Raw genomic sequence first — 24,645 nt, 5'->3', positions numbered from 1 at the left:
AACCAGTTTCCTATTTTTCACTTAAGTAATGTTTATTGTTTATTATTGCTTTTAAATACGTGGACTAAAGATATATATCCATGTTTTACTCTCCAAATGTCTGAGTAGGTCAAATGCTAATAATAAAATGCAGCCATACAACAAAGTGTTTTGCATGGATAGTGCTTGTTCCAAACACAAAGCAGTAGCACAGATCTTCTGGGTCATGGAATGCAGTCCTGTCCTGTCACGGAACATTTATATAATGCTTTTGCACTATGATCAAGTTTCGAACTGTATTTTTGATTTTGTAGGTAGTCTCAATGCCTGCCTTTTTGGGAGGCTGTACTCTACAGTTCAGTCGTGTAATGTCTGTGAGTACTCTGTAAACAAGTGGAAATAATGAGCATTGACAGTGTATTCTAAAAAAAATACACTCTCTTCTGTGGTTTTTTTTTTCTTTTTGGTTCTATCTCTGTCCTCCCTAAGCAAGGATTTTTTTGACAAAATATGTTTGAGTAGCAAAACTCCTTTAAAAATGGAAGACTTTTTTTGGTGTTTTTTTTTTTTTTTTTAAAGAACTCAGAGACCAAAGGCCTGCTTATTTCTCTGTGGGATCCTTCAAATAATGTGTGATAAGTTCTGCTTAGGGAGAAAACCTCTTGTTCATTTCAGAGTTATGCTGACACTTCCTCTGTTCCATTTTACTCAGGAATTCTTTGGTGCTTTGTTCATGACAAGTGTTTCCATTTAGCTAATTTTGAGTGATACAAAGGTTTTTCTCTGGATAAGAAAAGTTCACGTGAATAATAAAATAACTTTTGATGCAGTATGGAAGCAATGTATTAATATAAAATGATTTTTCTGATACTGGTAAGAGCAGCTTTGTTTCGGTCTAATAAGAAATATGATATTGAGATCAACTTTGGCCGCTTCTGCAAACCCTTGAAGTATTGTTTTCACCCTCATGGTAATGTGGGAAGGATTTTTTTGGGGATATGGTGGTTGGCTAGTTACTTTAAAAATGCAGTCTTTTAATTAATTAATCCCCTAAATTTCTACTGTTCATAAGTGTAAATGTATGCCTTCTTCAAGGACAAGGGATTTAACTGGGTGCATGAAATAATTACCAGCTTCAATATCTCTGCTGGGTCCTGAAAGCCTCAGCTGTCCTCAGCTGCCATGACTTCCAGCTTTCTTTTGACAACTTAGCTAATATGCCTCACCCTCAGTGTGAAACACTAAGTGCAGAAGCGGGTCTTTACCATGGAATAAATACCATCAATAGTACTGGATAAAGAGAGCTTGGAGGATGGTGGTGCTGCCTAATTTTGTCTCTGCCAAAGAAGGGTGAAGTTACAGAACAGAAAGTAGCATTTCTACTCTGTCATTATTTATTATTTTAATTTTGCTCTTGGCTATTTGAAGAGGCAGAAGAGTATCAATTTGTACAAAATGAAATTAGCAGTTCTGAGAGTGGTTGGCTTCTATGAAAATATCCTTGCTGGTTCTCCTGTGGAGCAGCTTCAGTAGCCTGCCTTCCTAACTGTTCTTAACAGCATGAAACCTGACTTTACCATGTGGAAGCAGACTGTCACAGCAGGGACAAGGAAATGTGCATGTGCAGTTGCAAGAAAGCTGAAGGAGTCCCAGATCACTGCAGTCTCTGCAGGGTCCACCTATATGCTTCAGTAATTTTTCTATCAGTTAAGATAACTGCATCTACATAATGGAGTTCTTACATACTGGTTTGGGAAGAAAAGTCTAAGGCAGGGAGAGGAAAATGAACAGTGTGGTGAAGTAGTGAAAAACAAGGGAATGCATAAATCTGATGTCTTATCTATGCGTACTGCATGTTGTGGGTATTGTAATATGTAATACACATTGTTATACGCACTGTTACACAAAGTACTATCTATAGCTTTTGTTAATTCAGGGTTTTTCAGAAAAGCAAGGCTCCACAAATTTTGATCAACTACATCCTTGGTTTAGGTTAATTTAGGTCAATACCAGATAATCAAAAACTGTGAGTCAAGTTTAAAAATAATATGAGAAGGAATTTATTTCCCCATAGTTCTAATTATGGTTTTCCTGAAACCAGTAGGTGAGAGCAACATGATGCTATTTTTGTTTTAAAATGTGTAACCAGATTATATTAACATTTCATATGTGCTTCCAGAGACTATTTATAAAATTACTCAGTAGATAAATACTTGCATTTTAGTAAAAAATTGAGCCAAAAATCAAGTGGCACAAAGTACTGTACTTTTTATTACCATAAAAATATATTTAGGTAATAGGCAGTAGTGAGCAGAAGTATGTTGGTTGTTAATTTTTCTTCCTCTGTTTGCTACTTTATTGCAGAGTCCCCATGAATTGAAGAATAATTCTGCCAGAAGAAAGGGTGGTGAAGAGGTGAATGCTTTGTATAGTAGTAGAGAAATCCACATGTTGAAATCTTGTAAAAAAATTATCTCCAAGAATGAGTCTGAGCTCTGTTTTTATAGGGCATTTTGCTATACAAATGTATGTTTTTCAAGTCCTGTCTGTCCCCCTCTCTCTTTTCATTAGATTCCCTGCCAATAATCATATATTTGGACGGTAGTGAGTCTGTCAGGAAACTATTTTCAGGTTTTGATTAAAATCCAGACATCTGCTGTTCATCTGTACTGCAAAGGAAACTTTGATTTCAAGTAGCTAAGTAAATTCTTTTCTTCTGTAGAGCTACAATGACTTTATAAAATACTGATGCAGTGTTCTATTTCTGAATGCAGTTCTCTTGAGTGTTTTCAGTTGAACAAATCATCAGGCAATTGGTTTTTGTGTTTTTGAAGTGTAATAGCATCCAAAAACTGGTGAAATAAGGCTTTCTGCTTGGTTCTGTGCTGAAGGGGGCAATACAGTCCAACACTGCAAGTGTCACTATATATGATACTCTAGTGGCATCATAGCAAATTTCACATCCTTTCAGTTTACTTTAAAGAAATTCACAATGCAGCAAGCAATGTTGAATACGTAGGAAAATACAATATTTTGAATAGAAATAAAACAAGTTTAAATAAAACTGCCACTTGAAACAGGAAATCACACTTATGGACCTGTTTTCATACGAGCAAGGCTGCTGCTGTAAGGGCAGGAAAATGTTTTACAGCATCAATATGTTTGTAAGCAGTGGGGGGAGGCTCTTATGTGGAGCAGACAACCTCAGACACCAGTATTTACTGTTATTGGTTCTAACACATTATAGCACATCTTTGTACTGAAACAAAAGCAGTGTTTCTTTCCTACTACTATGTGGCAACTGTGGATTTTTCAAGTGCTTGCCTTGAAGTTCTAGCTCACGCTTAAAGACAAGTAAATAGTACTAGAAAGGGGAAAACTAATAACGTGTTGCCTAAATAACCCAACCCTGCTAACCATAAAATTCCTAGAGCTCAGATCAGTGTAGGGATGTATGACTTTGTACACCATGTATAGTAGAAAATGTCCATATTAGAACATTGTGCTATTATTAACAGTGATTAAATGGGCACAAGAGACAAACTGTAAATCTTAATATTAGTGAGTAGATGGAACTGAAGTAAGAGATAGGGATCAGATTTTTTTTGTTTATCGTGTAAATTGGATTTTCAACAGCTGAAAAGAAATGTACTACTAATGTCAACTGATCAAACCCACTATTTCACAGCAGAATGGACAGTTTAATATTCAACCATAAGCAGGGGTAATTTCCTGCAGGTCTTGCTTAAAATATGGTCATGAATAGGCTCTGAAGAATGCTCCCTTCTGTGCAGTGTTAGAAATGGTAAGGAAATTAGTCTGATTAATAAAAAGTATAGCTTGTGCATTCATTGCTTGTCAGAATGGACTAACAGTCAATTACTTGCTCAACACAAATGGCTAAATATATATTTTGTGTTTCTGTAACTGGAATGTTTAGTGGAGTGCTCCAGCTAATTTCATCAGTGAGACCTTTTATTGACCTCATTTATTTACCTTAAAAAACATCAACAATAACAACCCCAAAATTTATTTTTTTTTCATGTCAGGGAGTTTGAGGGCAATAACATGGAGCACTCAAGCATTTTCCCACTGCACCAGCAAGCACTGTTAAAAGAGGTGGTGGTTGGGTATTACAGATTTGCTTGGTAAGGCAATAGACATAAAGAAAATCATGAAACACCAGGGAGAAGCACATAGCATTTTGTAATGATAAAATAATTCTGATTTGAATCTGAATACATCTCAGTTCAGTGTTTACAGAAGAAATGTAGGCAGTTGTGATGCTTACTAAAGCAAACTCTCTGCTAAAGTGCTAATCGTTGTAAATGGTTAGTTTGATTAAAAATGAGCTACCTAGAATTCTTACTAATTCCTCATAGCTAGTCAAGTAGTGGTGGCCAAGATAGCCTGAGAAGGTTTGTGTTTTAACAGGTCATGTAAAAGCCCCTGATTATTACCCATTTCAGCCTCCTGTGTAGTTTGCACGTGGGTTCACTCCAGTAAGTTACTGTTTCTGGATTTAAAACAGAAGTATTGAAGCTCTGCAGGGGTAACTGCAGCACCATGATGGCTGGAATATTCTTGTGTTTTGTGAGCAATTGGTTTCTGAGTATTATGTGCACATAGTACATGTTCACCTTATAATACATACACATTATCTTAAAAAAACCCTGATTTTGATGCCATCAGCTAGCTAAATATTACCACACTTTGAAAAGCCCCCCCCAAAAGATCAAGCCTTTCATCTCTCTGTCCTCCCACATAGTCCCAGTTGAGCATCTTCCATCTATTTCCACTAGTAAAGCTGTAACCAGTATTTAATTCTGCCTTCTGTTTCATTGTCTGATTACTCATGGCTGTTGGCGCAGGGTATTTGACAAGATTAATGATACAACTAACACCTTTGTGCAACTCTCATTACCAGTATTTATCTTAAAATTCACTTCTAGGAGGTAGTATGGGTCCTTGAACAGGAAAGCTACTGAATATCTTTTTAAACCATTAAGCAGAAGGCTGGAAGCATGGGAAGCATATGGCCTTAATTGAATACATATTTCTGGTTAAGTGTAGAAAATATTGCATATTGTGATATTCAAGAAGGCTGGAAAGAATCCTACATAATGTCTGAGTAATCTTTTTCTGTATACTCATACTTTAACTAATAATTCCTTGATTTACTGTGTTTTATCTAAATGTTCCATTCTCACTACGGAAAACGTACTTCACTGAAATAATACTATTTATGTGTTATAGGAAGTGTAGTCAACATAATTATTATTTATGTAGTCAGTTATTCAGTAGTTTGTGGTTTTGCATTTGTTTTCTGCTGTTTGCTTTGTTTTTCATGAAAAGGAAAATATTATGGTAAGTATGGGTGAATACAGATGGGAGAGAGCTTTTCCTGTCAAAATTGAATTTTGATAAGTGGCAAAGTAAGTCTAATGCTGATGTCCAGGCTCATGTATATCATGAGTAAATCTAAAACAGATCTAATTTTGCTGTGGTTTTTTGGTGGAGCTACATCTCCTGGGTGCTTGCCCAGTCCTGTGAGCTGAAAGGTCAGTGAACCACAGTGATGGGCTATAAACACTCTGCATTAACTACTTCCCTATAGGAATAAAAGAAAGGAGTGAAAGTCAAAGAAAAAAGGGCACTAAGTGTTCTTTCCCAGCTTGCCCCTTTTCTTTTCAGGAATATTATCCTGTATCATTCTCCAGTAGCTTGCTGTTGTCCCTTCCATATCAACAAATTGTTGCATTTTTGTGCAAGTTTTCCTAAGTCAGGGTTGGTTTCATTCCTGAGGGTGCTGTTAGCTAAGATCCTTGTGTAACCTTGTATTGCATTTTGAATGGAGTGAAAAACAGTATCAAAATTCCTAGTAGCAAGGAAATCTTAGTTCTAGTGCTGGCTGTGGTAGGGTATAAAGCAGAACTTTTCCCATAGATCTTTGATGTTTGGTCCTTTGCAACTCATGGCAATTGTGCAACTTAGGTAACTTCTGAGGAATTATTTCCCTCATTTGTGTGGAAAGATCAGTTGCGTGGATTCATAGAGGAGTAAAGGTGACAGATTAATCCTTTTCCTTCAGGATATGTCATCTGACTTATAGATAAAAGTCTTTATTGAAGTTGACATCCTCTTTTGCTAGGCAAGGTGCACCGGCAATGGACAGGACAGTTTTCCTTAAAACCTGAAATTTCAACATTCACTCTGCCCTGATGTGAGTTGCAAGCAATCTCGGGTCCCTCCTGGGGTCAAGATTTAGCTGAGCAGAGTATCAAGGAAATCTCCTTGCCCACTATAGTGTCCACTTCCCACTGCAGGTTCCTTGCTGGGAGTTCTGCCAGGCTCTCAGAATGAATCTGTTTCTAGCACACACCCGTGTACGCGAATACAAATGTTCTGATACATTAACAAGTGAAACCTAATTTGAATGCTGGATGCCTGACCTGGATAATCTGAGGTGAGGAAATCTTTAGCGATTAATAAAGCATTCCACAACAGAGGCATCTATTTTCCCAACTTGCTATTTTTTTTTTGTCTAAAGAGTGTGGTTCTTGCCATGTAACGAGCGGAGCACCCACACGTGACTATGACAACACTCAGTGTTGTGGCTTTCATTCTTATCAATTTTTTCCTTAAGATCAGGGGTTCAGATACTGCAAGGGTTCTGTATCGGCCCTTAGGCAACTGCGGAAGAACTTTTCATTATGAAGCTACAGTATTTTATAGTGAAGAGGAATGAAATAAGACTGTTGAAAGATTTTTGAGTTGTTAGGTGACTGCCAGCCTTCTTTTAAGCTAGCTCCAAATTTGCTCCACGCTTCTGTAGCAGATCATCTAGTTTGTAAGTTAATTGATGTATGTATCATATTGCCTGTTATTTATCTGTAATTAAAGAATTTTGTCTAATATTTGATCAGCAGTGAGTGAATTGGATCTGATGCTTTTTTAACAGATTTATCGCACTTGCACGGTGTAAGCTGAGGATAGCATGTTTGATCAAGGTCTTGTGTTACATTCCAAAGTATTTAGGCTTTTAAATAATGTGGGAAAGTGCAAATTCTGAGAAGCAGATGATTTTGTTTCCTTTTTGGGGATGTCAGACATGGGTCTTGTTCCCTGGAATAAGAAAAATTGTTTCATATCATAAGAAATATGTTTGTGCAAATATAACTAAAAATCAATCAACAATCCGCTGGTCTATTTCTGTAAATATTGCTTTTCACTCACTTATTTCTGGTCAAGTCTTTTATGGAGATGCTATTTAGTGAACAACCAAAAAGAAAAGGAATTGTGATTTGGCAGATTTGAAAAGCTGAAATACAACTTCCCAGATTTAGTGGACTTGACACTGATCTCCTTTCACCTAAGCTGAGTATATTTAAGTCCTTGCCTGAGATAAACTTGGTCAGAATAAGAGAAATTACTTGGATTTTAAGCATTTGTTACTGAAGGTTTCTCGAGCAGATTTGCTTCACCTGATAGTGGTTCATTTATGGAACCACAATGAGAAGAAATGCAATAGCTGACTATCTTAAAGGTCAAAATTATTTTCCTTCAAAAACTTATTTGTACTACTATGATGCTTTTTTTCAGACAGAAGGGTAGAAAATATTGAAATATTCATAAAATAAATCTTCATGATAATATAAAATTACTAATTATAAAACCTGTATCTTTAAGCTTATTTTTTTTTTCCTTTATCACAAGCATAAAAGACCAGCTTGCAGGGAGCACCAAAATCCTACTAGGATGGTAGGTGCTTAGGAAGTTTAAAAGACTGCACTGTAGTAGTTTTGGACAGCCTTCACTAGCATTTTAAAAATCTTGCAGAACAGATGCATGGAAATATGGAATAAATTTTTAAAAGTTGCATTTAACTGTGTGTCTTAATAATTTCTGAAGCTAAGAGCCTATTTTTTACTGGGGAAGAACTCTAATTTAAGTCTTTTATGTATGAACGTTAACAAGTTATGAATGCATTACGATGCAATTTACAAGTGAGTGAATAAATCAGTTTTTGGACTCTTAATCTAATGCACTATGGACAAATATCCAGAAATAATTAAAATGATGGACATGTTGGTATTGCATGCAGCCTCCTACATTGCTATTTTGCATAAAAAGGGCAAGTAAGGGGATGATGTCCATACATTATGGACTTAATTGGCAGTTTCTTGTTATTAGAATAGAGGGTTATTGTCATTCCTAATGTACTTAATGTGAATCTAGTATTTGAGAAAGGTTGATGGGTGAGAGATTAGGTTAAGGGCTGACTTGTGAAAGGTTTAGTACTTCTGGATTGACAGCTCTGAGAATCTGAGTGTAGCTGTAGAAAGAACCAAAACAGCACAGACAGTGCTGCTGCCATCTTTGTCTCACTGCTCCATCCTTTACCAGTGGTGCCCCTGGTTTTATCCGGAGTTCACCTGTTTCTCTGAGATATATATTTCTTCAAATCCTGTCATTTCTGCTAAATTTACTTGCAAGAGGACTAAACATAAAGATACAATGACAGCTGAGTCTCTCTTCAAGATCCAAACCTACTAAAATTGGCTCATGAGGTTGTATACACCATGGTCTTGCAGCCACCTGATCCTTACTTTTTCTGTGAGAAGGCCAAAAGCATTAAACTTTCATCAAAATTATTTTTTTCTCTGAAGTGGTAAAAACTTGTTTCAGATATCAAGGTGAATATTCTGTTCAGACTGCAGCAAAATTCTTTCTTCAAAAGTGGTAAGGCTGTCCTCGGACTCTTTTGATACCTGGGATGGTGATACATTTCCACATCTCTCTCTCTGTTAAACATGGCTTGCTTGAAAACATCCAAGGAAACTAAGAAACATGAGTTGGCAGCTAATTATTCAAGGCTGTACCTCTTACTTATACGTATGTTCCCTTTCCAGAGATGCTTTTCACAAGGAAACTATAATCTTGGATCCTATTTATGGTAATTTTGCTCTTAATAACTTGACCTTTAAACAGTATTTCCTGCAGCCGATATTCATGGTATGTGCAAGTATAATGCAGTAGCTAAAGTCTCTGGTATTTATTTCTCATAAAGTCTGGATCTCCAGAAATAAGATGTTTCTTTGTGGACTTAAATGAAAAAAAAAAAATTAATTCCCCCACCCCCTTTGGATTGAAATACTCCAAAATGATAAAATTTATGGAGCATGTAATTTTAAAACATTTTTTTTTTTCACTTTTCATTTTAAGCTCCCACTTTTTCACTAGCAGATGATCATGTTGCATATGAAGTTGTGAGTACACTCACAAAAAGCAATAGCCTGAGCTTTGTAAGATTTTTTTGGAGCTATTCAGAGCCTTCCATTACAAATGGAGTTTCATTATTAACTTGATAAAATATGATAATGCTAGGTTTGTCTCTCTGCTGATTTAGTCATCTACCATGCAGCTGTGGATGGTGTCCTCAAGCAGGAAGAAAGATATGTAGATAATGGAAAGTTCAGTCTCTAAAGTTTGATCACAACTCGTTATATAGGCTAGCTTGCATCACTTCCTTTACATCAGATTGCTAGGTTTATCATTACAGTGGACCTTTTAATATTAAATATAAAAACAAAATTTCATACATTCAAACTATTCATATTGTTTTGTCTATTAAAGGACAGTTTTTGCCAAGATCTGAGACAAGCTGTGAATATTTTCCCTCTCTTCCACCTAAAATTTGATGATTCTCTTGGCTTTGTTACCTCGTATGAGTAGCAAAGTGTGGTAAAACTTAGTAGTAATAAAATATTGTAGCCATGTGGGAAAGTAGCCCTGTGTAGAAAGTCCGGTAGCATGAATTTCCAGTAAAAATTCTAAGTATTTTACACAGGGTTCCTTCTAGAACTTTTGAAAATTCCACTATAAAACATGGATGACAAACTGGGAAAACCAGCTTAAATGAGGAAAGCATAAGAATATGCATCTGCAATCTGCATGATCTTTCAAGCAAAACACATTTTAAGGACAAGCTGGTTCAGGAAGCATTGATGAAGGGCATAAAGGGGAAAAAGTACTTGCACACAAACATTTCTGAAGCAGACTGTACCAAAGATGGATTTGACTGTAATACCAGCATGCTGAAGATTAGAGGAGAGATTGTTCATAGGGCTGTCTCGCGTCATGTACTGGTGGTTCTGCTAAGACTGCAGGTTTAAACAAACACTCTGTAAGTCTTCCTTGGTCCCACGATTTTGATCCTCTGAATTTGAGTCATTTGTTTAGTAATTCCCAAATGTTATTCAAGTAATGTACATTAACAGGATATTGACTTCTCTTGAGGCAAACATCAATGTTTATCGAACAGAGAAATAAATATTGACTGAAGTAAAGCCAAAGTCAATTTTTTCCTCAGAACTATAAACCTTAATGTTCACTGAAATGCCAAGCAAATATACAGTGGTTGCCATTTAAATCTTGGTAATTCTCTGGAATTACATGTAAGAATACTGTTACTGTTTACATGTAAAATATGACTGTCAGAATAAATACGTTAAAAGAATTTGCAAAGATTTACTTTGTTCAATATTGGAAGCGCAGCTATTAAAATGTGATTTGACAGTTTTGAAAATTATGATCAATTATTTAGTATTATTGTAGCCTGTAGCAAAAAATGTTTAATTTGCATTTTAAATTAGTGGGGTTTTTTGTGTAATGGATTTTTTTATTATTATTATTCCCAAGAGAGTAACGCAGCATACTTACTGCAAATATGAACTTACACTAAAGAATTGTCATTTATTTATAAGCAAGCTAAACATGTACATAGTAAATGTGACTAGTATCCTTTTAAAGTATCTTGTCTGAAAGAATATATTTATGCATTTTTAATGTATTTACAAAATTATGATCTGTAAGCATGGTCTAAGTAATTATTTATTAGAATAAGTGTTGCAGACAAGTTTGTTGCTTTATTGCAATTACTCAAAAAGTGGTTCTGAGGATGAACTGGCACCCAGATCAAGTTCTTCACTGGGCAGAGGTATCTGCCTAGAAGTAAAAGCAGCAGGAAATGTAACTGGAAGTGGAGCTTTTGAAAACAGCAACAAGTCTGACAACTTAGTGAAGGCTGTCCTCAACCTCCTAGAAGTTTACATATTGATACAGGATCCTGTTTCCTTGAATGATCCAGTTGTGGATGACTCTTGTCATGAATAAATGAGCAATGACCAGTGAAGGTCAAGGTAAAAATGGCCTGTGAGGAAGGCAGGTGATAAATTCCTTCAAAATCTCTTGTAAGTGTATTAATTGATTTTATGAACAACTGTATCTTACTAAGACTATTGCTGCTTTCCAGTACTATTTGTAAAAACTTTATTAGATTGATGAAGTCACATTCTGCACGTCTGCTCTGCACTGTTAGTTTTGTCTTAACCTTAAATATTTTTCTTTATATTTTCTTTATGTTTCTGCTTTCCAAGACAAGTGGAATAAAGTCTCCGCGGTCTTCATTAATCATGGTGGTGAATCTAAAGGACTGTTTTTCAGTCCTTTGTAATTTTCTGTGCAGTACCTCTCACGTAAAGGAAGCATAATTTTAGCCATGCTTAAGGGATTTCACGTTCACTGCAGTGATCAATGCACAGAAAGGTCACTCTGAGTATGATCTTCCTTTGATTGAAGCAGCAGTGGCGTAATCTCTCTGTGACATTATACATGATGTCCAGAAAGAGAGCACTTTCTGTGTTTGTGCACTTTCTCTGGTATGGTCTTTGCTTCTCAGAGGCTGTCTGCAGCATAGAGTGTGGCAGATGAAGTCTGTATGCAGAATTTTTGACTGTCTTTTAGCACTGCAGAGTAGAACCATACATCAGACACTGGTCCAGTCTGGAAATGAAAAGGCATGGTCCCATGCAGGAGGTGAACTCCATATTTTGAAATACCTGAGTGTGTTATTTTATATACGTAACCTTCAAGTTGGACTATGCTTTTCAGGACACCATTGCTTGGAAATGAAGTAGTGAGGTGTTTCAGGCAGAATTAGACACAGGAGGAGAGAAAGCTAATGGGACTTCAAAGCAAAGGAATGAAATTACTGAACTATCTGATAAAACCAACTCTGCCGTAGAATGATAGGGGTGCTTTCATATAAGTTGCACGTTTCATGTGTAAAAGTAATGCAATTGTTGAATTTTCAGTTCTACCTTAAAAACTGTCAGAACAGAAAATCCAATGTTCTCCCCTTTTACAAAGCTCTAATCAGTAATGTTTACTTCTTCATAGAGAACGTTGTCAGTGAGTAACAGTCTGCTGCCAGGAAAACGCTGAAGCAAACTGTCTCATATTTTCAAAGCAGACACTGCTGCCTTTGAAATAATCTTGTAGCTGTTATATGACGGAATACTAAATAGAAGACCAATTCCAGATCTTTTGACAATGTTCTGTTATAATGACTTTACTCCTATTATATCAAATGATTGACGTAGATGTAATCATTGTGGTTGATGGATGTTAGTGTGGCAGGGTGACATTTGATTTCTGTTCTGTTTGAATTCTGATTAGCTTAAGGAATAAATCTGTGCTGTGTGGTTAGAGAAAAGTTTACTGTACCTGTGTGACTACACTGGTGTCTGACTGACATTTATTTATTTTTATCAGTTTGGAAGGGTCAGCAATCCTTATTATTCAGTCTTTAAAGTGAATTTTAATGCTTGTGAAAGGAACCAGATTGACAGCTAGAGGAGAATTGAAGTCCTTTCTCAGTCTGCGAAAGAGACATAGCAGAGGCAAGAAGGATGTTCCTGTCTTGTCTAGGGAGTCTTTATTCTTATTTATGGGAGAATAATTTTAATGGTCGCAGATAGCAGTAACATATTTTGGCCATATGGATTTATATTAAAAACCTGCCATATGTGGTTGCAGGAGTTTGAGGGAAAGTAAAATTTCATGGTCTGTTTCATGTGGGAGAAAATCAAAAGTTGCTGATAGAGTGGCTGTGTGTAGATATGACAGAGATGAAAAATGTATGGAATTTCAGTTACTTTCATCTTCTGCACCTTTTTTAAAATCAAAGCTATTGCAGAACAAGAGTGACTGATTTGTTATTGGGAAGGTCAAGAAAAAGATTTTCTTCTGAATACATAACTAATTCCTGTTATTATTTTATTTTGTAACTTTTATTTCTGTTCTGGGATATTTCTACTTCTCAGTTGAGTTCAGCTGTGTCTCTTGGTGAGTTCTTAGGAGCAGGAGTGGTGATTTCCAGCTCTTATCTGCTGAAGACTAAATGCACCTGTCAGAGGTGGAGTTAATTTTCTTCATACCAGTCCCATATGAGACTGGTATGAAGAAAATGTTTCAGATTTGTGAATAAACCAGTGTTCTGGCTGTTGCTGATCAGTAATTGCAGAGCAGCAAGGTTTTCTATTTCTCTTGCTCTTCCACCCCCTTTCAGTGAGCACACTGGGCTGGGCAAAAAAATTGGAAACAACACAACTTGGGCAGCTGACCTAGATTGACCAGTGGAATATTTCACGCCATATGATGCCATGCTCAGCAATAAAATTCAAGGGGAGTTTTTGGGTGTGACCATGAAGACATGTACACACCCACAAAACTCTCTTGCCTGCCACTGTGGTGCTTTGACAGACTATGTGGAATTCAAAGAGGGAAAGTGATGTTAATTTGCTCTGCTCACATCAGTTTAATGGTATAAAAAGACTTATAGTCCAGTAAAAGTATCTCTTATGATTTATATTCTGGTTCTTGATCTCATTGACAATCATTCTGAGAACATGCTTTCAAACATTGTTATTAATTGCAAAATGTGGAAATTCTGAGGGGGCAACTGCAGTGATTTTCTATTTTCATTTCTTTGCTCCCCTTTGTTGCCTAAGCCCATGTCATTTCAAGTGAGTTTTATAAAGGTTGAGCCTAGCCTTATGCTGGTATGAACTCCTCAGTTGGCATGTGTAATGTAATGTCTGTTTAATGTTTTGTTTGAATGGATGGGGTTAGGTTTCAGGTACAACTGCCCATGCACATTGATCTGGCACAGAGGGGCTCGTAGAGTTCTCCAGAAGGATAAGAAAGTTGAACTTTCTTTTGACAATGAAATGGAATGTTCAAAAAGAACCTGTTCCATTAGAGGCTATATGGAGCGCTCACAAGGAACACCAGTATGTTTTGCCAATCATAAGACAAGTTTAGTTTGTCCCCTCTTATTTCGTAGATTTCACCCAGATGTCTTGACTTGGAGACCAGTGAATTGTCTGATGGAAGCGTATTTTCTAAGTAGCACCAGGTTTAACCCCAGGTTTAAACTTTTTGAACTTCTGAGAAAAGGGCAATGGCTTCAGTAGTACCAGTGGCTAATCACCATCTCTATTAAATATTTATGACTTATTCTTCATTTGAATTTGTCTGGATTTAATGTCAAGGGTGTTTTTTTTTTTTTTTTTTTTTTTTTTTTTTTTTTTTTTTTTTTTTTTATGCTGGGTCTTTGCTACATCTGAAGTGCACTTTAGTATCCAATGCTTTTTACTCATGAATGTTCTTACACACTAATCAAGTTACTGTGCAGGCTATTTTTTGATAAGCCGAACAGGTTGAGCTATTTCACTCTCTGACTTTAAGATGTTTTGTTGAATCCTTGAATATTTTTTTTATGCTCCTTCTTCTTTCTAGCACCCCCTTCAATTTTTTAATACACTTTTGAAAGTAGCAGGAGTTGTATTCCAGCATTGGTCCAAGTGATACTGTACTGAGAGACAAAATGACCTTTCCACTCCTTAGCTGTACATGCGCCTTTTTGCTACAGAACGGTCTGCATTTTTTAAACTTAGATGTGTAACTTTGACTGTATTAAAACATGTTCATTTTAGAGGACCTGCTTTACTGCATACCTGATGTACTATATAATACAATATCTAAAGCTAAATATGAATTACTTACAGTTTATTATTATGTATCTTCATGTTGACAGGATTCTGAAAGTGTATTTTGGAAAACATTCCCGTGAATGAAATGAGCTTCAGAACTTATAAATAAGTGTTTCTATTATAGTTAATAAATTTTGGATGTAGCTATAGGAATACATAATTTTTGTCTGGAAATTAGACAAATATTGTTTGTTGTTTATGGAGATATATTGAATGATAATATTTTAGTGAATAATTTCATTTAAAAAAAAAGCTTTTGAGTTAAACAAGCATTTGCATTTCAGGTTTGTATGCAAAATAATTCTTTGTTCCTCTCTCCTGAAAGTTTAAATTTTCTGAGGTATTTGTGATGATACATGACGTTGTTTTTTTCTGTGAAATTTTCTTTGAAAAGACTAGAACTTCAAAAATATTTAAACTAACTTAATGTTGAAATTATTTTTCTGTTGTTCCCTGAGAAGATCAAATAATGCTTTTGAGTTGATCAAGTTCCAATTTTAAGAATGAATTTTTTACACAACTTTAATCTAGATGTCACTTAGCATTTTTTCTTTTTTTCTATATATGACTGATGCATGATAATTGGGAAAATAAACATGGTCTAAATATGTAAAAATTTTTAAATACATAGAAATTAAAATGTGATTTGCAGATCAAATTAGACCTCTAATAAGACTTGAAGTTTTTATTTTATGAAGACTCATTCCTCACTTCTTTTAAAAAGACTTAAATTTCTGGAAGTTCTTAGCTACAGTGAGTGTTCTTACATGCCATCAGTCTGATGATACAACATGGCACCATTTCAAGGAAAAGGAGGGATATAAAAGAAGGACGAAGTAAAAAAGAAATCATTTCTTCTAAAAAGGAGAGTAGGTCTAGAGTCAGACAAATAAAGACTCCTGTTGTGTTCATGCTATCTACAGATGGTTAAAACCTATCAATTTGGGTCTTTGGCATTGTTCCAAAAAATAATTGTTGCTGCATGTTAATTGGAAGAGGTCAGTGGCTTCCTCAGAAATTGTTCCACGTTCTCAGTCCGGGGCCTCTCCAATGGTAGGGTTCTTCAAAAGTGTTTCTGTATCAAAATACTGTATAAAACTAGTGTATTCCTAGTGCATTGAGAAGAACAGTAGAAAGGAAATGGTGTAGATTTGGTGCAGGTTCCACCTTTTCTGTGAAGAGAACAGCAGATCTTAATGGTGAAGGTGGAAGAATCTGAAACTGCAGTGGACATGCTCAGGCATAAAATAAAAACGATACTTTCATTTAGTCACAGCCTTTTAGAAGAAAGGTAAAGGACTGAGCAGCCCAGAGATTGCTCATGCCAATTAAAATATGATCCTGTCAGCTGAGATGCTGACAATGCAGTGCTGTGACGTGCTGTCCAGAGTTTTAAAACAAAAAGCATTGGTATGGTAAGTTAAAACCCCTGTGGATGAGCATGAGTGCTTAATTACAGCATGATAGATCACAGTAGGCAATCCTCCTCTCTCCACCCACCAGCCTTTGAGAAAGCCCCCAGTGACAAGTGTCAACTCTGTTTGGCTTCAGTGAAGAAAAACAGTCACTCTATTCAGCCACTCTTTTGAATGCAAAATAAATTGAAGCACTTTAAGAACCCTTGCTTTTGAGGAAACAAAATTGTGATTATAATAAAGCATTAATTGCATAGTGTAACCACAATATACTTTGTTTCAGGAAGAGGAAGAAAAATGCACTGAGTAACCTTGCTGTGCAGTCTAGCCTAGAGAAAATGTGGCATGAAGCATTTGAATTAAAACTCCCGTGAAAGATTCAGTTTACCCATTTCTTTATGGGTAGGCAGCAGACTGAAATATTCAGATTGGATGTTCACCAAAGGTTTATGCAAAGACCCATTTTGCACTGAAACTATTTTGATTTAAAAGCCTTTTGAAATAGAGGTAGGTGCTTGATTTAAATTCTCCCTGCTCCAGCTCGTTCATCCTTTCACCTTGGTTTCTGCTGTGAGGAAATGTAAGTTTTTGAAGTGCAGAGGGAGTCATCGTCTCTCCCAAAATGTGCAGGAAGAGAAGCAAATTTCTGAACTGAGAGATCACAGTCTAGGATGCTGGATGCCTTGCCATTCTGTCATGTAGCTTTGAAGCAGCCTTCAAGCCTAGCACATCTATACATACAAAGATTTACTGAGATTCTAATCCTGATGCTTTTGTGTTTGTCCACCTGAGTGTGACAATTAACTCTAGAAATAAGTTTTTGTTTATTAAGTTTAACAAAATGGCTTGAATCAACGTTCCATGTGGGATGTATAGATAGCAACAGAATCTTAAACTGAAAGCCTGGTCCTCATGAGGCAACCAGCTAACCCAAAAGATTAGGGGTAGTGGGAATTTTGCTACTTGCTTTATGAAGTTTCCAAAATACTATGGAGATGTATTCTTTTTTAGCACAGTAGGGGGAAAAAAATTTCAGTTGTATTCCTTTGTTGTAATGGTGTTCAGTGCTAACAACTTGCACTGTGACAGTCAGCTGAAGCCACCATGCAGAGTATGTGGAAGTCACTAGAGAGAAGCTAGTTTTGAAATATCTGACCTTCTCAGGGGGATTTCGTTTTGGCTCCAGCTACTGGACCCCCCCGTATGAAACATGAATCTGGAAGTGCTTTCAAATGCTGAACAACACAGACAATTTAAGAAGTAGAGTATGGCTGCCAGTGTGTAGATTAAACAGAGAGAAGAGAGACAACAGGGACTTGAGTAACTCCAAATTGGTGTAGGGGAGAAAAATGTGCAGCAGGAGAATCTAGATAAAGACGGGGTTGGAACAACAGGGAGAAGGAAGGCTCAGACATGAAAAAGAAGAAAATAATATCATTGTATCAGAAATAGAATCTGTGAGTTAGGAACATTTTCAAAGCTCCATGGTCTCCCTTAATCCTCCACACATCTTGCTTTGAAAATATGTCCATTTGATCTGTTCTTTTAAAGGCTTTTTTGGAAATAATATATCCCTTGACCTGACTAAAAAAGAAGCACGCCTACATCAGTAACAGTGACCATCCTTTCTTCTTCCATGGGTTGGAACATGTGTCTTGACCTTCTATACTCTTCTTATTTTGGTGATTTCTGTGTGTTGCATGCCTCTTTCCTGTGTCTGTGGTCAGGATTTGCCAAGTTTTTAGCTGCAGGCAAATATTTGTCTAAAAAAAATCCCTTAAATGGTATAAATGATGGAGGACTAAAAGTGTTTTCTAGAATAAGACAATAGAAAAAGTAATTATTTATATTTCTCAGGTGCTGCTACACCTATATTTTTCAGTTCCAGTCTGCTGTAAATTCAATCTTTTCTTTCTTTCAAGATGAGGATTTTTGAGGAAACAATGCTATACCATGCCGAATACCTTGGTGCTATCAATTATTATCTCATAAAGTCTGAGAATAGAAAAGCTCATTGAAGAAAGTACTTAAATGGCATTAGAAACTCAGTATGAAGAGGTCAATTTTATTTAAGCAAAGATCTTTTTTATGTTGATAACAAAGGATTTATTATCTTAAATGTGTTTAAAAACAGTGAGATTGTTATCATGTATATTAAAAAAAGAAGTAAGTATGCTTCTTGGGCATAATTTTGGCAAAGGTCATAGATAATTGTGTAGCTTTGCATATTTCTTGTGCAGCAATTTGTAGACATTGGAATCAGTGGTAGTTTTGCATGAGTAAAAACTGCTGTTTTCATCCCCAGTGATTCATTGATAAGGGTATTGCTTCTGACATCAGATTCAGCTAAGGGTAACAGACAATAACATGGCTGATTACTAAGTAGAAGATGTAAATTCTTTCACATTTCTATGCATTAAAAAGGCTTAGAATTCCTGAATTTTAATATAAAGCACAATGAAGTGTATCAAATAAGATTCCCCTGTCTTGCTTTGTAATAATAACTTGCAGTGTGTACATTCAAAGGGTGAAAAATGGCTTTAAAGAACCTTTGCCATCCCAGGCTGAGAAAATACGGTACCAAAATTTCATTAAACACCCTTACATTTTGTGTGTCTGACTGCGTGTTCTTCTTTCTTCAAGTGATTATACCCAGACTTGCATGATCTTATTAAAACCAGTTGGGCCACACAGTAGAGGAGCAGGTCTGCATCAGTAAAATAACATGTACATCTTACGTACAACATTGGTTATCAGCTTCAAGGAGGCATTTTATAGCATCTTTCTTGTTTTGATGTGGGCTTCACCACCTTCTTTCTTTCCAGGTTTCCCCTCCATCCCTTGTTGAGATATGCTGATGGCTCAGCCTTTCAAAGCTGAACCTTCCATTCTGGGATTTCGTGTTCACTTTATGCACACAGGTACCAATCAACACTTGGGTGACTGGTTTTTGTTTTCAAACTTTCACTACTCCCTTTAGAATTTTTGTACAGGGGGAGAGTAGATACTGGTCCGAGCTAAGAGGAGAAGAGCACATGCATTTTTTGGGTGGGTGGTAGTGGAGTTCACCTCCACCAGAATTTCATCCCCAAAAAATCTTCTTTTTAGGCTAATCATGGCAGACTAGGACTAGAGCATTCTACAATATGGAGAAAAGTGTGTTCAGACAGTGGTGAGTTAGTAGAGGATGATTGCCACCAACTACAAAGCACTGGAGCCTACAGTGTTTCCAGCACTAAGTTCTTCCAGTGCATGTCAAAAGTAAGAAAAGAAAATACAGACAAAATTTTTGCTCCTATTACAAGTGTAACTAAAATAGAGTGGCACAATCTTGTAAAGTCAAGTTTGCAATTCAAAGTCTAATTATCCTGAATGATGCATAGTGGTTTTGGTCCCAGCAAACAACATTACTGAAACCAAACCAAAATTCTTTAAGCTGAAAATATTTTCCAATGTTTTCTTTACCAAATGTGACTGCAAATAATCAGGCATCTTAGCTGCTCATGAATAATGCATAATGTTTATTTTGTGTCCTAAAATGAGATTCTAAGAACATATTGGTTCTAGGAATGAAAAAAATTGATCTTGCAGCTTCCATGCTTCCTAAGGATTCTGGGATCCCTGCTGCCAGCTGCTGGTCTTGCTCCCTCTAAGTGCATCTGGTCTGATTAAAAAAAGTCAAACCCATAACAGACCAAGGCAAGACACATAGAAAATGAGTTGCTGTACCAATAAAAGCAATAACAACCTAATTTCTTTTTTTTTTTTTTTAAGCAGTTACTAATTTCAAATAACTCACTAAATCTTTATCCATCAGATAGTTGTTAACATGAAGGATATGGCAGCCAGTATCAGTAATTTCCTGAAATTCACAGAATTTATAAGGGTTGATGGACGAGCAGGCACCAAAGGGTTATCATGGAAAGGTGAATTAGATAGGAGTTCCCTGCCTACATAATTTTCCTGGTGAGAAGTTAACAACTGCTGAAATAACTTAGGTTGATGTCTCATTTTTATTAAACACTTATTCTTATGTGCATGTGTTTGTTTGACTGATTGCTGTGATTATTCACCTGTTTCACAATGACCTTTTCATTACACCTTAGTGCTGAATGTATCTGGACATGATCACATCTCTAAGAAAAATAAAATGCCTTGACTGTATGCATGTAAATCTAGACAAGCTGAGTGAGGCAATCTTCATGCAAGTGTTAAATGTGGTGACACTTTCATTGTTGATATATTGCACAAATGATTCTATCCAAATTACTTGTGTACTTAGCCACAAAGAGAAGGGGGAGGAAAGTTATTGTCTTGAATGATAGATAAACCCAGGAAAGTTGGTTTTAAGTAGAACATTGGCTTTCTGCTCTTGAACAGCTGAAGTGTGTTTTCAACACCAAAAGATGGCAGCATAGCTCTTCAGGAGTCTGATGTAAGCTACTTAGCCGTTTAGGGTTAATGTAAATTACCTTAGCAGAAAATTATTATCCGAGTAAATGTTGTTCTGCTGCGGTTTTTCAAGTTCACTACCTATTTCTGCTTTAAACTAGCAAGGAGGAAGCCATGGAGGGGACAGAGGTTAAGACTGTATTTTATTACTAAATATATAAAAGAAAAAAATTAAAAGAAAAAATATATACACAGACATATTTCTCAATCCCAATGTAGAATTTCAGATAAAAACCTAAATATGTAATCCTTTTTTGACCGAAATTACTTTCTGTTTTTAGAGAATCAAGAAGATAAATGAAGTCTAGTACTTTGATTGGGAGAGTAACAGAACCTGGATCAAGCAAAATCCGAAAATAAAGCTGAATAATTATTCAGTATTGTAAACCTAAAGGTTATTGTGGGAATGGTACATTCCCAAAATATTTAGATGGGCGGAATTTTCTTTAACCTGCTCTTGAGAAGTGCATCCTTACTGTACTGTTTGCATGTTAATTTTAGTCTGAGAAGTCAGGGTATGATGGCATAGATCCTGTGTGGTCTTGTTGAAGAATAAATTACTTTAGCTAGCTCAACCCTGTGATCAACTTTGGCAAACATGTTGCGGAGGTGCGAGGTGGTGGGAGACAGGAAAAAAACTCACAAAGCTTTTTTATGGTGCCATTTCTGGTCTTTGGCTTGTCAGAGCCACCTCTCACCGTGAGGAAGCATGTGTGAGAGAAAAGTCTTGGCGAGAAAAGGAAGAAGGGCTCATGAATGGCACTTAAGACTGGCAGTAGCTGGAGGCTCTCTGCTGTGTTAGACAAGAAGGCAATCAGATCAGGGAGAATGAGTTCTTCCAGTCTTGATTTTCAGTGCTTCCTGGCACAGAGTAGCATATTCTTAGCTGGAAAATAAGATCAGCTGTTCTACCTTCTGTCTAGGTTCATGATGCACACTGATTTCTACCGTACATACCATCCTCACTTTCTAACTCAGGCTTTTTTTTTTTACTGATATAATTAATATTGTTATTTATATTTTTAGTTGGAGGACAGGCAAGTTGTCAAACTCCTGTTATTTGAATTGTTTTGATAAGGTAAGTAGAGCAAATCTCTCTACTCCAGATCTTGCAACTCCTCTGCCCTTCTTTTTTATTTGCCATACAAGGAATTTGTTTACTCTGCAACACCAGTGCATTTTCTTTATTACTCTTAATTGAAATACTTAAATATTATGGCATGACTGGCCATTTAAAGTGAAGAAAATATTGCCTAGCTGTAAAACCTCAACGGCCAATATGTAGACTTGTAAACTGGACAGAAAATCTTTCCTCTAAAACTTTCAGCAAGTGGATTTGCCAGTCTTTCTATTCAAAGGGGAAACACCCATTCTTTGCCCCTCTCCAGTTGCTTTAGATCCGTAAGTCAAAGTAAATCTTTTTGGGGTAAATTTTATTGAAATCAGTGTGTCCTTAAGAGGCTTCCCTTGACTGACCAATGTTTTTCAAGTGGGATTCTTTTCTTACATTAGAAAATAGACTCACTTAATTTTTTAAAGGAAGACATAGATTACCCTTTTTCCTTTCTTGTACTTTATCAGATTACATGATTTTTCCTATATAAAAATGTATTTATTCAAAAGATTATTTTTTAAATATTAAACTTTGCTTTGCAGTAGCTGTGGGAAGCTCCAGAGCCAGTGCCTGAGCCATGCTCTGTACTTTTACTATAGCAGTCTCATAAAAGATGGTTCATCACTCAGTATTTCTGAGGGGAAGATTGGTAGTTTTGAGAGATACTGGAGGAGAGGCATTAAAACAGTAGAAAGATTAAATTTTGTAAATCATTTATCACTATATTATCCAGGTGGCTTTCATTTCTTCATCACTGTATATGATCATCTCTTATTTCTTTTTTTCTGCACCAAAAGAGCAGGTGTATGCATCATTTTATTGAGTAGTTTTTGGTTGCATGGTGGTTTTAGATCAGTAGTATATGCTAAAGAGGGCAACGTCAGTGCGATGTGCTGTTTTTGGAGCAGGGATTTGTGGTACTTAAAATATTTTTAATCAGTCCACTTGGTAACTGCCTGAGACTTAAAAATTACCAGTGAGTACTGTACCTTTTAGTCCTTCAGAAATGAGTGAGCCAGTAATGAACATGCATTTTCCCATCAATATTTGCTTGTTAGAGGTCTGACCAGGAGCTCAGTTTTTCTGATGAATACCTCAGCTCTCATCAGCTGTTAGATAAGACACTTCTTCTGCCTTGTAAGTGATAGTATCAGATTTTATCAGCAGGTGTTAAAGGATGGGAATGGGTTCACTCAGTATTAGCTGATGTTAGGTCAAGAGTTTGTACCAGTTCCTTATGATTTTCCACAGCAAGCTAAGGAAGATTTGTACATGGTGCCTCGCTAAGGAACCTGCACTTTGTTAACTGCTCAGCACTGATTGCAGTTCATGCTGCCTTCTGACATTTTCTGAAGCTTTCATTTGGGTGAGACCTCTGTTCTGTATTTGTGGGTTGAATTGATTTAAGCTTTTAATAGTAGATAGCTGCGTTGTGTGGGTGGAGATGGACAAAGGGTTGTTTCATGTGACCTTAAATGCTGGGAAACTTCTATTTTAGAATATAGCCCTACCCTTCATAGTAAGATCTATTTTTTAGAGTGAGTATTTTTTTAGTATTTTGCATTCAATAAGTATCCTCACAAAAGCACTAGTAATTGCTGTGGTTACAAACAAACAAACAAAAAATTCCAAGGAAAGCTTCGTGTGAGTTACCAGTTTAAACTGAGTTTATGACGGAAATTCAAAGCGTCTCTGTACTTATCCCACCTGTCCAGTTAAGATTATCCCACCCATCCAGTTAAGATCATATTTTTTTGGATCTGGAAGTCCCTGAAGAGTCCCAGTCATATCCAAGAAACACAATAGATGTCCTTCTAGGCTAATTTATCTGAATTTTCAACCCTCTTAATGTAAGTTTAAATGTAGATTTAAGAATGTGAACAATTCACAGAATTTTCCCCCCCTGCACTCACCCATAGATTTGTAAAGTGTTTTCTGATGCATAATAATCACAGGGGGTAAGAAGAGTCATGAAACTGAAAGAATATAATCAGAATATATATCAGAATGTATACTACAATTACTTGAAACTTCCTTATAATGTGATGAAGAAAAAACCTTTGTAATGGTTTCACAGTTATTCTGAAAGATCCCTATAGGGTAAATTCCTTGGAACTGAGTGGTTGATATATGTAGGATCAAGGCTAGACACCATGCTAATGAATAATACACTGCGGGGAACTTGTCTTTAATGGATGCTGGATTAATTATATAAGTACTTTATGAAAGTCTTTTTCTTCCCCAAAGTATTTCCATTCTGAATGCAGAGAGTTACACAAAGAGTAATCATTGTTATTCTAGTTTGCTGTTGAACTGTTTTCACTAGGGACTGCAAGAACTTACGCTTAAAACTAAATTAATGTACTATATAACATCTCACTAATCTCAGATATCTTAAACTGTGTTCTCCACAGGTTACCTTAAACCAAAATTAAGCTTCAGACTGAAAAAGAAATGTTCTGAAACTTCTTCTTTTCCATGGCCCCCACCAGCTTCAGCACACTCCAAGCCTTAACCTATAGTAGGTTTCAAATACTTTTTGATTTCATGAGTAATTAGCTTGAATAAAATACATAAACCTCACAATCTTGTGCTTTGTGATAATTTTCCTAGTTTTCCTGTGCACAAGCATGTATTTTATAGAGAGTAATGATCTACTTTTTAATTTCTGGTATAAAAACTAAATTATTTTATTTAGGTGCCTAAAAAATGTACGTGCTTTGAAACCACTCAGGTGCTTTTGAAAATCCCGTCCTTTGGAAAACTTGACCTTCAGAGCCTCGTATAG

General features: G+C 36.2%; 1 long non-coding RNA gene across 2 annotated transcripts in view; it reads left to right on the top strand.

The window, feature by feature from the left end:
• The window catches only part of LOC136290728 (uncharacterized), a 66,255-nt gene extending 41,845 nt beyond the window's left edge, over positions 1-24,410 (top strand). For both annotated transcript variants that reach the window (XR_010721346.1, XR_010721347.1), the window contains exons 2-6: positions 2,344-2,394; positions 19,117-19,212; positions 21,770-21,821; positions 23,109-23,223; positions 24,272-24,410. This is a non-coding gene — a long non-coding RNA (uncharacterized lncRNA). The remainder of the gene's footprint in view (positions 1-2,343; positions 2,395-19,116; positions 19,213-21,769; positions 21,822-23,108; positions 23,224-24,271) is intronic.
• Positions 24,411-24,645: the final 235 nt, after the last annotated feature.

This window comes from Chamaea fasciata, unplaced genomic scaffold, assembly GCF_029207755.1.
Source record: "Chamaea fasciata isolate MVZ Bird 193981 ecotype frontalis unplaced genomic scaffold, bChaFas1.0.hap1 SCAF_6, whole genome shotgun sequence".
Lineage (NCBI taxonomy): Eukaryota > Metazoa > Chordata > Aves > Passeriformes > Sylviidae > Chamaea > Chamaea fasciata.
The sequence above is the reverse complement of the archived record's forward strand: the minus strand, read 5'-3'. Positions and strand labels throughout refer to the sequence as shown.